Raw genomic sequence first — 14,048 nt, 5'->3', positions numbered from 1 at the left:
AAATAAGAGGATCTTTGCCTGTGAGTTAACCAAATCCAGCAATTGGGAATGGGGAGCTGGTTTGCAACAATTTGCAACCATTGTTCTTCAGATGACAAGAGCACCCCATAAGTTACTGTGAAACAGGCCCCTGCAGCTCCTTTGAAGTACTTCAGGAATTGGCAGGAAAAGATTTCAGAATAGGAACCTGAATTTGGAGTAAGTGTAGGAAAACAGTTCAGAATGTATGTATTAAACTAACACAGGAGGTTGGCATTTCACATCCTTTAAAGTTAAATTTAAGAGGGATAAAATGTAAGGGATTTACAAACAGAAGGCCCATTAGAAACAAGAGCAATCCAAAATGCAGTTGGCCAGAACTCCTGGATTTGGGAGTAGTCTTACCAAATATTATGGAAAGATTCACTCTCTCTGCAGTTCCACTAATAGTTGTCATTTCCCTAAGCCCCGTTTTCCATTGAATCTGTATGTTAATGTGGACAACCTTGCTTTATCTTGATCTCATCAGACTTTATGAACTGGATCAGTTCATTTTTGATTTTCAGAAGAGATTTTTTGTTTTTGTTAAGTTTAGGGCCAAGATTTTCAAAAGCAGTAGCCTAAAGTTAAACTCCTAAATCCATAGGATCCACTAGACCTAAATAAGTGGCCTAATTTTTTTTTTTTATAAGTGATGCTCTCCTAGCATCTTGAAAATTGGACCATTTATTTAGATGCCTATATATGAATTTCAGAGCCTAATTTTAGGGTTCCATTTTTCTGTAATTCTGCAGCCAAAAAACTGAAGAGCCAACACATAGTATCTCCTCTTTTCATTTTCTAGTGCCTACAATACAATTCTACATGACCTTGACATAAGGTCTTCTGAGAGGCATTATGGTCAAGTGGACTAAAAGCAAGATCAGAATTCAGGAACTCCTGGATTCTAAAATTAGGTGTAACATCAAGGTAATGTGTAGCCTTGGGCAAGTAATTTACTCTCAGAATCAAATTCCATTTTGTGAGTGGGTGCACCTCCTAATAAAATTAATAGGCGCTATACTCACTTATGCTATGGCTGAATGTGACCCAGAGGGTCTGTTTCCCTATCTGTAAAATTAGGATAATATAATAATACTTACCTGCCTTATTGAGGTGTGGTGAGAATTAATTTTGTATATTCGAATCTCCTAAGAGAAAAGTAATTCTCAGTTTTCTGTTCACCAATGGTGAGATCATATATTTCTCAGAAATAAAATAATTTTTTGCAGGAGAAAATTAACATTTACCCTGACAGGGTGAAGTAAAATGTTTGGCCCTAAGGAAGATATCTGCAACATACATAGAACATTAGGGAGCTTGGGGGAAGGGTGTGGGCTTTCATAATATTAAGTGGAAGAGTTATTGCAGGTCCACAGGTGGGGAAGGTCATGGGTGCATCTTAGGAATGGATGCTAACAGAGAGCAGGGATCTGTGCAGCTGCACATCAATACATACTTAGGGATGACCCTGTTCAACCTGATGGGAAACTTTTATAGAATTTAATAAGCATGAAACTAATAATCTATAGAACTTTCTCTACAACACTATAGAATTTAATAGAGCATTATTACCTGCTTAAACTAACCTTAGAGTTCTATAGCAGGATACATGTGTCTATTGAATTGTATCAAATTTGACAATCATTTCTGGATAATTCAATTGTTCAAACCTTACTAAATTGCATTGGAGTTTTCCAAAAGGGAGGTCAGATACACATGTAATATTATTCCTATTTTATAGGTGGGAAAACTAAGGAAAATAGTCATACAGCAAAGTCAGTGACCTCCGCAGCTTTAGAACTCAGCCTCTAGCTAAGACCACTCCCCTCTCTCTTTCAGGTTTGCTGAGAGTGAACATCAGTACAGGTCTACTTCCCCCACTTCCACCAGCTGTTCAAATTGAGTAAGCCCCCAAAATTTAAAAAGATCCTTTGCATCCTTCTTTATCTTTTTGGTGTATTTTACTGCAAAGCGTCAAACATGTCTATCAGGTTATTGTGGTAGGAGGGTTGGTTAGAGCAGGAAGGAAGAAAAATAAGAGCAGTTTGTTACGTTAGACAATTTTCCACTCACCATTTAGATTTTAAGAGCAGGGAGCAGAAATGCTCATAGTGGAACATCTCACTCTAATGAAATATTACAAAGTGTATTAAGCCTTATAAAAAACTTGTTTTAGAGTAGCAGCCGTGTTAGTTTGTATTCGCAAAAAGAAAAGGAGTACTTGTGGCACCTTAGAGACTTAGACTTAGTCTCTAAGGTGCCACAAGTACTCCTTTTCTTTTTATAAAAAACTTGGAAATATAAAATGAGGTTGTTTCTGACACACATTGTTCCTGTCAAAATTTTTTCCCCACTACTTAGAAAGTTTGCATGAGAAAAAATGTTTTGATTTCGTCTGTTTCTGCTGCTAACTCCCCACTCAAAATCACAGTTGTGTGTTTGGTCACATCATTACACTCTCCACAGTAATCAGTACTGTACTCATACAAATAGAAATATGACTTCAGGTGGGTGAGTAACAGGCAAGAGCAAATGAATGTACATAGTCAATTCTCCAAAAGAAATCTGTGCTGCACTCTAAGGTTGCCATCTACACTACAGTCTGAAGTTTTGTTTTTAAACTAGTTTTGAACAGCTTAGCCCTATCATCCAACAGTGTTTAAAACCAGTTTGGGGGCAAAAGGAGGAGATGGGAGCAGAGTTTGAATGAGGTTTTCTAAACAGCTCCATCTGTAGTGAACACTTCAGTGAGGCTACTCATGTAAGAAAGAGAGTTTACTAGAATAGGCCTCAGTTTTTCATCTGGCCTCCAGTTTGTCCATGTGCAAAGTTTACAAGCATAGAATGTGCTTTTGTATGCAAGCTAATAACTACTCAATATGTGCTAACGCCCATTTGCTCTGAAAATTGCACACTATCTGAACCAGACCAAGTCAGAGACCAAATGACTAGTTAGCACCAAAAGTAGGCAGACTTCCCTGCATCCCTCCGTTTAATGATTTTTATTTTTTTCTGTAGTACGAAGCCAACATGTCTGTTTATGGCCTGTAAAATATAAGGACAGAATTAATTTCTGTGTTTGGACTGAGGGTGAACATCAGAAAAATGTTGAAGTCTTCCCAGTATTGTTTATAAGGAGCCCTGCATCCAAAACTCAACATTTTTTCTGCATTTATATTTTTAGTGAAATTACCCTAATGATGGCAGGGAAAGAGAATGCTTCTCTCTGTTTTCTACTAGGTATCGGTGCTTCTTTATGTAATAGGGAAAGATATCTGTGTCTAATAACTAACATGCGGCAAATATAAACTTTTCTACTTAAAGATAAAAGAAAAGGAGTACTTGTGGCACCTTAGAGATGAACAATTTATTTCTGCATAAGCTTTCGTGAGCTACAGCTCACTTCATAGCTTATGCTCAAATACATTTGTTCGTCTCTAAGGTGCCCCAAGTCCTCCTTTTCTTTTTGCGGATACAGACTAACATAGCTGCTACTCTGAAACCTACTTAAAGATAAATTTTTAAAGGATCAGTGGCTCTCTAGCACTGAATATACACAAGAAAATATTTATTTGTCTTAAATAAACATCAACAAAGCATGAAAAGTGAGCACCTCATAAAACAGATATAGAATACATTAAAAACGGTCCCTAAATCAAAAAAGCATAGTTCTCCACATTGCATGTTGAAATATGAAGAAATAAAATGAAGAAATAGACCATGTTTGCCTGGGCTTCAGCATTTTGAATAACAAAATGTAATGAATGACTAGTCTGGTTTTTTAATCATCTGTTGGGTTACTCAATCAGGCATATGTTTGACCCAGACATTCAGTGCCACCTTGCTGAGACTAAGTCAGTGATTGCACCCAGAACACTACAGCACAGAATCTAAACTGGGAGGTCCATGTGTATTTCTACCTTCATCAGCTCTAAAATAAAAAAGTGCAGAGCAAACATTATCTATTGTTAATTACCTGTAAAGTAGGGCTTTAGTCACTTCCCCTGTTTTTAAGAGCTCTGAAGTGAAACCTAAAAGAAGCCACCCATTGTTTTCAATTGTGCAACAGCCAGAAGCAAATAGGGCTCAAATTGCAGCTCTGAAAGGCAACAGGAAATTGGCATACCGCTAATCTGTACTAAACTATTCATAGTAACAAAGGCTACATTCCTGCTAAAATATTCACCATTAGAAATCCAAGGCAGATCTGTTTAGAAAGGACCACAGAATAAATCTGTAGAAATAAAAGGTTTTTTTTAAAAATTAGAAGACCATAATGGGATCTGGCTTTTCTTTCCTGGCCCTGAAAGTAACATGTATTATTTATAGTTCTGCTTTGACTGTCTGGTGAGACTAGGTAGAAGCCAAACGATCAGGATCATTGCCATTTTCAAATAGTATTTAATAAACTAATATGAGGCCAACTGTCCATTACAGATGGTTTAGCTGGATCATATTGTACAAATGTGCCATATGATTAGAACTCCAAAAACATTTTAAAATTTGTCTCAGTACGTTTGGATTACATATTTTCTAATTAAAAGCACTAATATTAATTCTAAATCAAAGTAATCAACTGCATAAAAAACATGATTACATTTAATGATATACACAACTTATTAAGACTTTAGATGAAACACTCAAATTTTAGGAAAAAGAAAAGGAGTACTTGTGGCACCTTAGAGACTAACCAATTTATTTGAGCATAAGCTTTCGTGAGCTACAGCTCACTTCATCGGATGCACACGAAAGCTTATGCTCAAATAAATTGGTTAGTCTCTAAGGTGCCACAAGTACTCCTTTTCTTTTTGTGAATACAGACTAACACGGCTGTTACTCTGAAACCTGTCAAATTTTAGGGTTTAGCAGGGCCCCATTCTTTCACCTGTATTTTTGAAAGATTAACCTAATAGTGCTTAAAACACAGGGCTGAAAGTCAGAAGATGTGGGTTCTGCTACAGACTTGTTACATGACTTCAGGCAAGTCACTTAAATTCCTTGAGCTTCAGCTTTCCCATCAGTAAAAGGGAAATCTATACCCACAGGAGTGTTATGAAGCTTAGTTAATTAAGAAATGAATCCATAAAGTGCTTTAAGATCATCAGGAGGTGGCAGATGTTACAATGGCACTGTATTTTCTCCCATTCTAGTAGCCTCAAGGGTAAAATTACCCATAATCGTGTATGGAAAACTTGTTTGCTGGAACTGCAAACCAGTTCAACTTTTACACTGAATATTACCTGCACCTGTTAATAGTGATAGACATCTGTGCAATTGCCTTTTTGAATGCTTTCAGTCCAGCATGAAAAAACAACTTTAAAACTGGAAAAACGCACACATGAGAAGTCCTTTTCGATCTCCGGTTTTCTTCTTCGAACTCCAGCACCTGCTTTTAGAGAAGTCTTTTGTCTCTTGGCAGAGCAGGAGAGTGTTTTTAAACTATAAAGATATTACCTTATGTAAACTTGCTTGTCATTAAACCTAAACCCCAAAATCCAGGTGCTCCTGAACTTAGACAAAGTTCATATCCAGATCTGATAAACTTTACTCCTAGCCCTATCTTTATAAATGGGCCAAAGCAAAACCCTAGATCCAAACTTCTCCAAGGCTTTGTGGCTGTGCAGGCCCATCTTTATTGTGATTCATCAAAAGTGATATAAACATTTAGAATTAAAAGAACAGGTGTCCTTAAGGCAACAATCTACAGTGCCACACAAAGATAATAATTACTTATGCTTCAATAGTGCCTTTCATTCGAAGGATCCCAGAAGCACTGCGCCTGCTGTATAAACACATATAACACTGAAATATAGTTAACCCTCAGACTGGAGAGGTCAGTCAACAGATACAGAACAAGGAAGCCGGAGTGGGTGGATTTTGACCAAGGACAGCTAACAAACTTCACTATTAAAAATAAAGTATCATGAGATTTTCCAATATCCAGATTTAATTGAAGACACCAGGCTTTAGTCTCTTCTAAAAGAATCCTATATAGTAAACCATGTGGCTCTTCTGGGCTCAATTTTCACTGTGCTGCTTCCAGAGCTGGCAGATACAGTGGCATAAGGAGACGATGACATTAACCCTTCCGGACAAATTAGGAGTGATGGCACTTTGAAGAAGGACTTACCCAGTCCTCAAGTAGGAGGTAACTACAACTTGCTTTGAAAATGAGAATTTAAAGGTTGGAAAAGGAAATCTTTAAGGCACTGGAAGGATTAGTGGAGGGATTTCCAGGAAAAAGGGTTATTTAAATTAAAATGCCTGAGGTTAGAGCCACTGATTATGAAGTGGCATTGTATACAGTCAGCATAAGATAACATTTTTTTCCAAGTTTATATTCAGTATATTCCAGCTATTCAATACTTGGCTGCTAATACTTATTTTCCATTGTGTCACAGGTACTCAATGTTATAACCAAGAAAAAACATCTTAAGTATATACATACATCCCATGCAGTACACTGTATCTGAGCATCACACTTAGTAAAAACCATAGACTCATAGATATTAAGGTCAGAAGGGACCATTATGATCATCTAGTCTGACCTCCTGCACAATGCAGGCCACAGAATCCCACCCACTCCTGCAATAAACTTCTCACCTATGCCTGAGCTATTGAAGACCTCAAATCATGGTTTAAAGACTTCAAGGTGCAGAGAATCCTCCAGCAAGTGACCTGGGCCCCATGCAACAGAGGAAGGCGAAAGACCCCCACGGCCTCTTCCAATATGCCCTGGATTCCTTCCCGACCCCAAATATGGCAATCAGCTGAACCCTGAGCATGTGGGCAAGACTCACCAGCCAGATACCCAGGAAAGAATTCTCTGTAGTAACTCAGATCCCACCTCATCTAACATCCCATCACAGGCCATTGGGCCTATTTACCATGAATAGTTAAAGATCAGTTAATTGCCAAAAGCATGTTATCCCATCATACCATCTCCTCCATAAACATATCAAGTTTAATCTTGAAGCCAGATATGTCTTTTGCCTCCACTGCTTCCCTTAGAAGGCTATTCCAGAACTTCGTTCCTCTGATGATTAGAAACCTTTGTCTAATTTCAAGTCTAAACTTCCTGATGGCCAGTTTATATTCATTTGTTCTTGTGTCCACATTGGTACTGAGCTTAAATAATTCCTCTCCCTCTCTGGTATTTATCCCTCTGATATATTTATAAAGAGCAATCATATCTCCCCTCAACCTTCTTTTGGTTAGGCTAAACAACCCGAGCTCCTTTCATAAGACAGGTTTTCCATTCCTTGGATCATCATAGTAGCCCTTCTCTGTACCTGTTCCAGTTTGAATTCATCCTTCTTAAACATAGGAGACCAGAACTGCACACAATATTCCACAAGAGGTCTCACCAGTGCCTTGTATAACGGTACTAACACCTCCTTATCGCTACTGGAAATACCTCGCCTGATGCATCCCAAGACCTCATTACCTTTCTACACAGCCATATCATTTTGGCGGCTCATAGTCATCCTGTGGTCAACCAATACTCCAAGGTCCTTCTCCTCCTCCGTTACTTCTAATTGATGCGTCCCCAGCTTATAACTAAAATTCTTGTTATTAATCCCTAAATGCATGACCTGACACTTCTCATGATTAAATTTCATCCTATTACTATTACTCCAGTTTACAAGGTCATCCAGATCCTCCTGTATGATATCCCGGTCCTTCTCTAAATTGGCAATACCTCTCAGCTTTGAATCAGCCACAAATTTTATTAGCACACTCCCACTTTTTGTGCCGAGGTCAATAATAAAAAGATTAAATAAGATTGGTCCCAAAACCGATCCCTGAGGAACTCCACTGGTAACCTCTGTCCAACCTATAGTTTAACTTTCAGTATGACCTGCTGTAGTCTCCCCTTTAACCAATTCCTTATCCACCTTTCAATTTTCATATTGATCCCCATCTTTTCCAATTTAACTAATAATTCCCCATGTGGCACCGTATCAAACATCTTACTGAAATCTAGGTAAATTAGATCCACTGCGTTTCCTTTGTCTAAACAATCTGTTATCTTCTCAAAGAAGGAGATCAGGTTGGTTACGCACGATCTACCTTTTGTAAAACCATGTTGTATTTTGTCCCATTTACCATTGACCTCTATGTCCTTAACTACTTTCTCCTTCAAAATTTTTTCCAAGACCTTGCATACTACAGATGTCAAACTAACAGGCCTGTAGTTACCCAGATCACATTTTTTCCCTTTCTTAAAAAAACCACCATTCTACAGTCCACTCAGAGCTGCTTGTGGTTGAACGAGATACTAGTTCAACATACAAGTTCAGTGTTATAGGGCCAAATTAATCCCTGGTGTAAATCCAGCCATTTCAGCTGCATTATACCAGGGATGAATTTGACCCATCATGCAGATGAATTCTGTAAGTGGTTATAAAAACAGTAATACAACTGCAGTGCCCAAAAAACTCAGTCAGGACTAGAGTTCCATTGTGCTAGGTGCTGTGGAAACACAAAGAGAAGGGCTCCATGAAGAGCTAACCTCAAATTCTTCCACACAATATACTATCAAAAGGGTTAAATGTTTGTTTTAATAATTCATATAACAGTGTACTGATGCACTATAAAACAGAGTAAGCTTGCAGTGCAAGACATGGGTGGTTACAAAAACATACCTTACAAAAGTACACAAGCATTCTGAGTGAAAATATCTGGTTTCTTCTCTTAGAAAGAATAGACATTTAAAATAATCTGACTTTTTCAAAAGTTGAGATAGGTAATATTGTGGAACATAATGGCCTTTTTATTTACTTGAAAGCACAGTTTATTTCAGTCATACAATACTGGCTGAAGTTTAATTCCAAATACCCGTATAAATCAGGGGGATTACAGACAAGGGGTGAAATCCAGTGCCCAGTGAAGTCAATAGTTTTGTTTTTGTGGATACAGACTAACACGACTACCCCTCTAATTCTTAGTTTTGCCACAAACTTCAATATGAACAGGATTCCAGACTAGATATTCAAATCTGGCATTTAATATTTAATTGCCTCTGAGGCACATTTCCCTCATACTTCCATTTTTTTGGATCATGCATTCTTTGGGGCAGAGATTATCACTATGTGTTTGTTCACCACCTAGTTCAAGAGGGTCCTGATTAGGGCCTCTAGATGCTACAATAACAACAATGAATGAATCCTAAGAAATAATCTGTATAAAAGTAGCATGGCATTCTTGCACCCAAGTTGAAGCAGCAACAGTTATCAAGTCAATTCTCAAAAAACATTACCTGAATTCCAAAATGATCTTTGTTTTATACACTCCAGTAAAAATACACAAAAAGACCCAATTTAAAATTTTTATGATTAGCATTAAATAGAAGATGCAAGGAACCCATGTCATCCTTGGTTTTTGTGTAAGGCTGGGTTTTTTTGGTTAGTTTGTTTGTTTTGCAGGAACCCTGATCTTACAGCAAGCTTATTGCAGAGAATATTTTAAATTTAATGGTGCACAATGGATTTGGGAAAATGGAAAGAATGATAGCTCTCAGTTTGTGCTTGTGATTTTGATAAAATATACATCGATTTTTGGCACAATTTCACTCAATAGTTCTGCTGTTAGTACATCTGGCACACTGTCCCAATCGGGGGGGGGGGGGGCGGGGAGGGGGGATTGACACATTAAACGTAGCTTCATCTCACTTCTATGCATCATTCAAAGATGTTCTTTTAGCAGCCCAATGAATTCATTTTCCAGATGAAGGACTCACGTCGGACAGTTGTACTGATAGACCAAAGTACATACTCCAGGCTCAATGTAAAAACCCTTGCCTTTGCCACCTCTGCTCTGGCACAGGAAATAAGGTGGGAAGCTACCACACCTAGTAAGGAGAGTAGTTTTAAATTTATTCCCCCCAAAAATGAAGGCTGCTTAAAGGGGACTTCCAAAGAGGAAAGTTCACTGGAAGAACACTTGCCAAACCCATGATCCTGTAATACATGCTATCTGTAGTCATGTGATACCAGGACGGGTTTTATTCCTGTTTCTTGGGAGAGACAATTACCACAACGTAATATTCCAGTTAGAAGAAAGAAAACATTAACTAGTCGGGATTCCTCAATGTTCTGAGGCAACAAACGTAGCAAAATAAGGGATAGAAAAGTATAGGGGAATCCTGAATACTCCAAAACAAATCCGATACTCAGTTTACATCATCCCCATTAATGTAAAACAAATTAAAACCCTCTTAACAGCTTCTCTTTGTTACATTCAACAGAGCTAAACCTCTCCCACCCTTCACCACTAAGTATATACAGACTCGAGAGCAAGTGGCTTTGTTAAGAATTATCCAGTTTGACTAGTCTCTGACTGGACAATGTTAGAATTATTGTTATGAGATTGCTTTAATAGCACCATCACCATCTCAAAATACTATCCCTATCTATATCTCTCTCTCCAGCAGGTATTTACCTCTTCATTTACCATCCAATTGCAAAACTCTTTGAAGTCTCTCTCATCATAAGACTTTCAGGACATTTTCAAATAAAACAAGGCTGGAATTTTAGTTACAAAAGTCTCCTTCCATTTCTTCATCCAAGACCTTGTGCAGTACATTTCAGAACCCCACCATGCCAAGCAGGTGGTTGCCTAGTTTGAATATACCCAAGCTAATATGACTGGGATAGTCACTCAGCTGAACTTCATACCTACTTACTGTACATCAGTTTATGATAGAATTTTTGTTTTATAACAATTTTACAAACTGAAATCTGTCATATGAAGGATATTCTTGCAGTATAATTAGGCTTGAAAGGATTAAATTTTTACCAGTAACTCTTGGTAAACATGGATTTTGCCATACACACACAAGCTGATGAAAAAAATATTTCTATTGGTAATTGAAATTTACAGATAGACAAAATAAGAAAAATGCTCCTTGAAAATTTATTAGAGTTGATTTAAGGGTATTTACTTTGCATATTTTGGTGTGGTGAAAATTTGTGTTTTAACAGTTAAAAAACTAACTTTCTGAATCCCAACATCTACTGTCATGAAAAAATTGTTTTCTGACCTCCCCATACTTTCCAACAACGGTGAAAATTTAAACAAATCGAAAAAATGCTTATAAATAGATACTATCCCTCTAAAATTATTAAAAAAATAAAAATTGAATTCTGCCAAGCCTAACTACATGTGCAGTGTTGTTATAGCTGTGGGGTCCCAGGATATTAGAGACAAAAGGAGGGTGAGTGACGTAATATCTTTTACTGGACCAATTTCTACTGATGAGAGAGACAAGCTTTCAAGCACCACAGAGTTCTCTTTCTCTTGTCCCTTTCCCCAACAGAAGTTGATCCAATAAAAGATATTACCTCACCCGCTTTGTCTCTCTAATAAGCCTAAGCATAATATTTCAAAGTAAAATTATCACCACAGAAGAAACTTGGCTTTTCTAATTAAGGGAACAGTACCACTTATTTATGCTGTAACAACACCTAGAAGCAAAATGGGTGGGCCCCACTGTGCTAGGTGCTACACAAACATATAGAAAGTGGCAGTTCCTGCCCCAAATAACTTACTGAATCCAAGACTGGACTGAGGTCTATTCCTATTCTAATCTTATCATTAAGATCCTGGGTGCATTTAGCATCATCAAACCTGGGCTCCCTTTCAACAAGTTATGCAAATGGATTAAATGAAGACTGTGTACAATGACAATATATGAGAGTATACTTTGAAACAAAAATATAAACTAATTAGCAAAGGGGAAATAACCTCAATTGGTGTATACCACTTTAAAATAAGACTTAACAGCAAGAGGTTATTCAAATTGTGGAGCTTCTCAGGTACAGCATTTAACACGCTTTTGTCTACTTGCTCACTTTTTACTACTAAAAATGCATTTCCCCAGCCCTATATGCAACTAATTGGCCCAAAGCATAGACGTTCTCAGACTGTGAGGTGTCACAGATTTGTTAGGTATGAAAAACCTTGCACTCTGAAGGATTCCACAGTGCATCACAAAAGTCAAACATACATTAAGGATGCAAAATATACCAACTAGACAAAAAGGTATCACTTCAATTGCTCAAAGGTAGCCACCTCTGGCATGAAATGTGGCAACTATTTAACAGTGCACCACAACTATACATACTGAAGTTAGAAAACTTAATTATATGGAAGAACTGAATATTTTGAGGGAGAATTTTCCTTGTCATTTTCCCAGAGTTAGTCAGTAAGAAGAGTGTTAATCTTCAAGAAACCAAAAGGCAAAATAGCTATCACAGATTGTGTTCTGTATCTTGAAAAGCATGATGAATTGAGACACAATGTACATGGATCCTTTGTTTTCAAGCAGGCTGTATATTTTGTTTTTTTGGAAGTCCAGAGCTAAGAAACTACAGCTATGAAAAACAAAGGATTCAGACACAGATTAGTGAAATAAATAGGATTACATAAAAATAACAAATATGAGACTAAAACTGTTCAACATATATTAGATTGTCACAAATTATGAGACTAAAGCTGCTCAGTCTTGATTTTGAATGTTGTCATATTATTGGGCAAGCCGTTGTATCAGACCAATGGCAGTTGTTTGACAACGAGTTCAGTGTCTTAAAAACTGTTTGCAGCTCATTGTTGGACCAAATTACCAACGAAAAAGAATAAAAAAAATTAAGCTCTTCCCAAAATATTGTTCTATCAGCTTTGCTCTACCACATGCAAAAAACAAAGAAAATATTGGTAAATATCTCTATGTTGCCATCAGACAAATATCTGTTAAGAAATCTGATCATGTAAACTTGTCACTTCTCAGTACGGTGCTGGGGTTATGCTGGTGCACTCAAGAGTGGACTATCACTTTTATACTATAAGAGAAGCATATTCTTGTTGGTCAACCAGAAGTTATAATTCCATATACTTTATTGTCATAAAAGCTGCACACTTCTTTCAACAAGAGATGCAACTCCTAACAACATTTTAATGACTTATAGCTTTTACACAAACTTCTTATTATACCCAGGGCTCCAACAACAAAAGACACTGAGGAAGTCAGTGCTGATACACTTAATTACAAGAGCCCAGTCTAATCAAATTTTCTATATTCTGAGGGGATATTGATAAAACAATTTAATTAGAAGCCAAAGCGACAAAATTTGAGAACTCATTTGCAAAGTCTGATGTAGTCTCCTGAATCTGAAATTATGTTTTTTAAATGTGCCGTTTCTCTGGCCTTCTACATTATGAACACAACTTAGAGTATACCAAGCCAATACACTGCTACTTAAACAACGAGGAGTCCGGTGGCACCTTAAAGACTAACAGATTTATTTAGACATAAGCTTTTGTGGGTAAAAAACCCCACTTCTTCAGATGCATGGAGTGAAAATTACACCTGTATCTGTAATTTTCACTCCATGCATCTGAAAAAGTGGGGTTTTTATCCTCGAAAGCCTATGCCCAAATAAATCGGTTAGTTTTTAAGGCACCACTGGACTCCTCATTGTTTTTGTGGATACAGACTAGCACAGCTACCCCTCTGATACTTGATACTGCTACTTAGATTCTGCTATTAGGGAGGACTTGAATCGCACCAATGGAAGTGGGAGACTCTCCATAATCCTAATGCAAAGCCTATACTTAAATATGAATGAATTCAGCAAATAGCTGTGACACCTATATTACTTTCAAGAGAGTTTAAATTAGAAGGAACGGGGAGTTCAGTTGTGGTTGGGAAAGTCAAATTACAACAGGGAAAAACAACAACTTAGGTTTCCTGAGCGAACAGACTTCACCAAGACTATTTTTACCCCTCTACTCTTGCTTTTTCTGCATGTTAATTTGATATTCTATAGAAAACAATACAAAAAGAATTATTCAAGTGAGGGGTCCTTGTCTATAGTTGCATTTCCAGAATGCTCTGATAAATAAACGTGGCCTAAACGTCTTGGCAACATCAAGCAAATTACACACATTCAATTTTATTAAATATCTCATAGTGAAAACTCATTTGATAATGAATTTTCCACACCAGAATTAGGCAAACAAGATGA

Source organism: Eretmochelys imbricata, chromosome 4 (genome assembly GCF_965152235.1).
Source record: "Eretmochelys imbricata isolate rEreImb1 chromosome 4, rEreImb1.hap1, whole genome shotgun sequence".
Lineage (NCBI taxonomy): Eukaryota > Metazoa > Chordata > Testudines > Cheloniidae > Eretmochelys > Eretmochelys imbricata.
The sequence above is the reverse complement of the archived record's forward strand: the minus strand, read 5'-3'. Positions refer to the sequence as shown.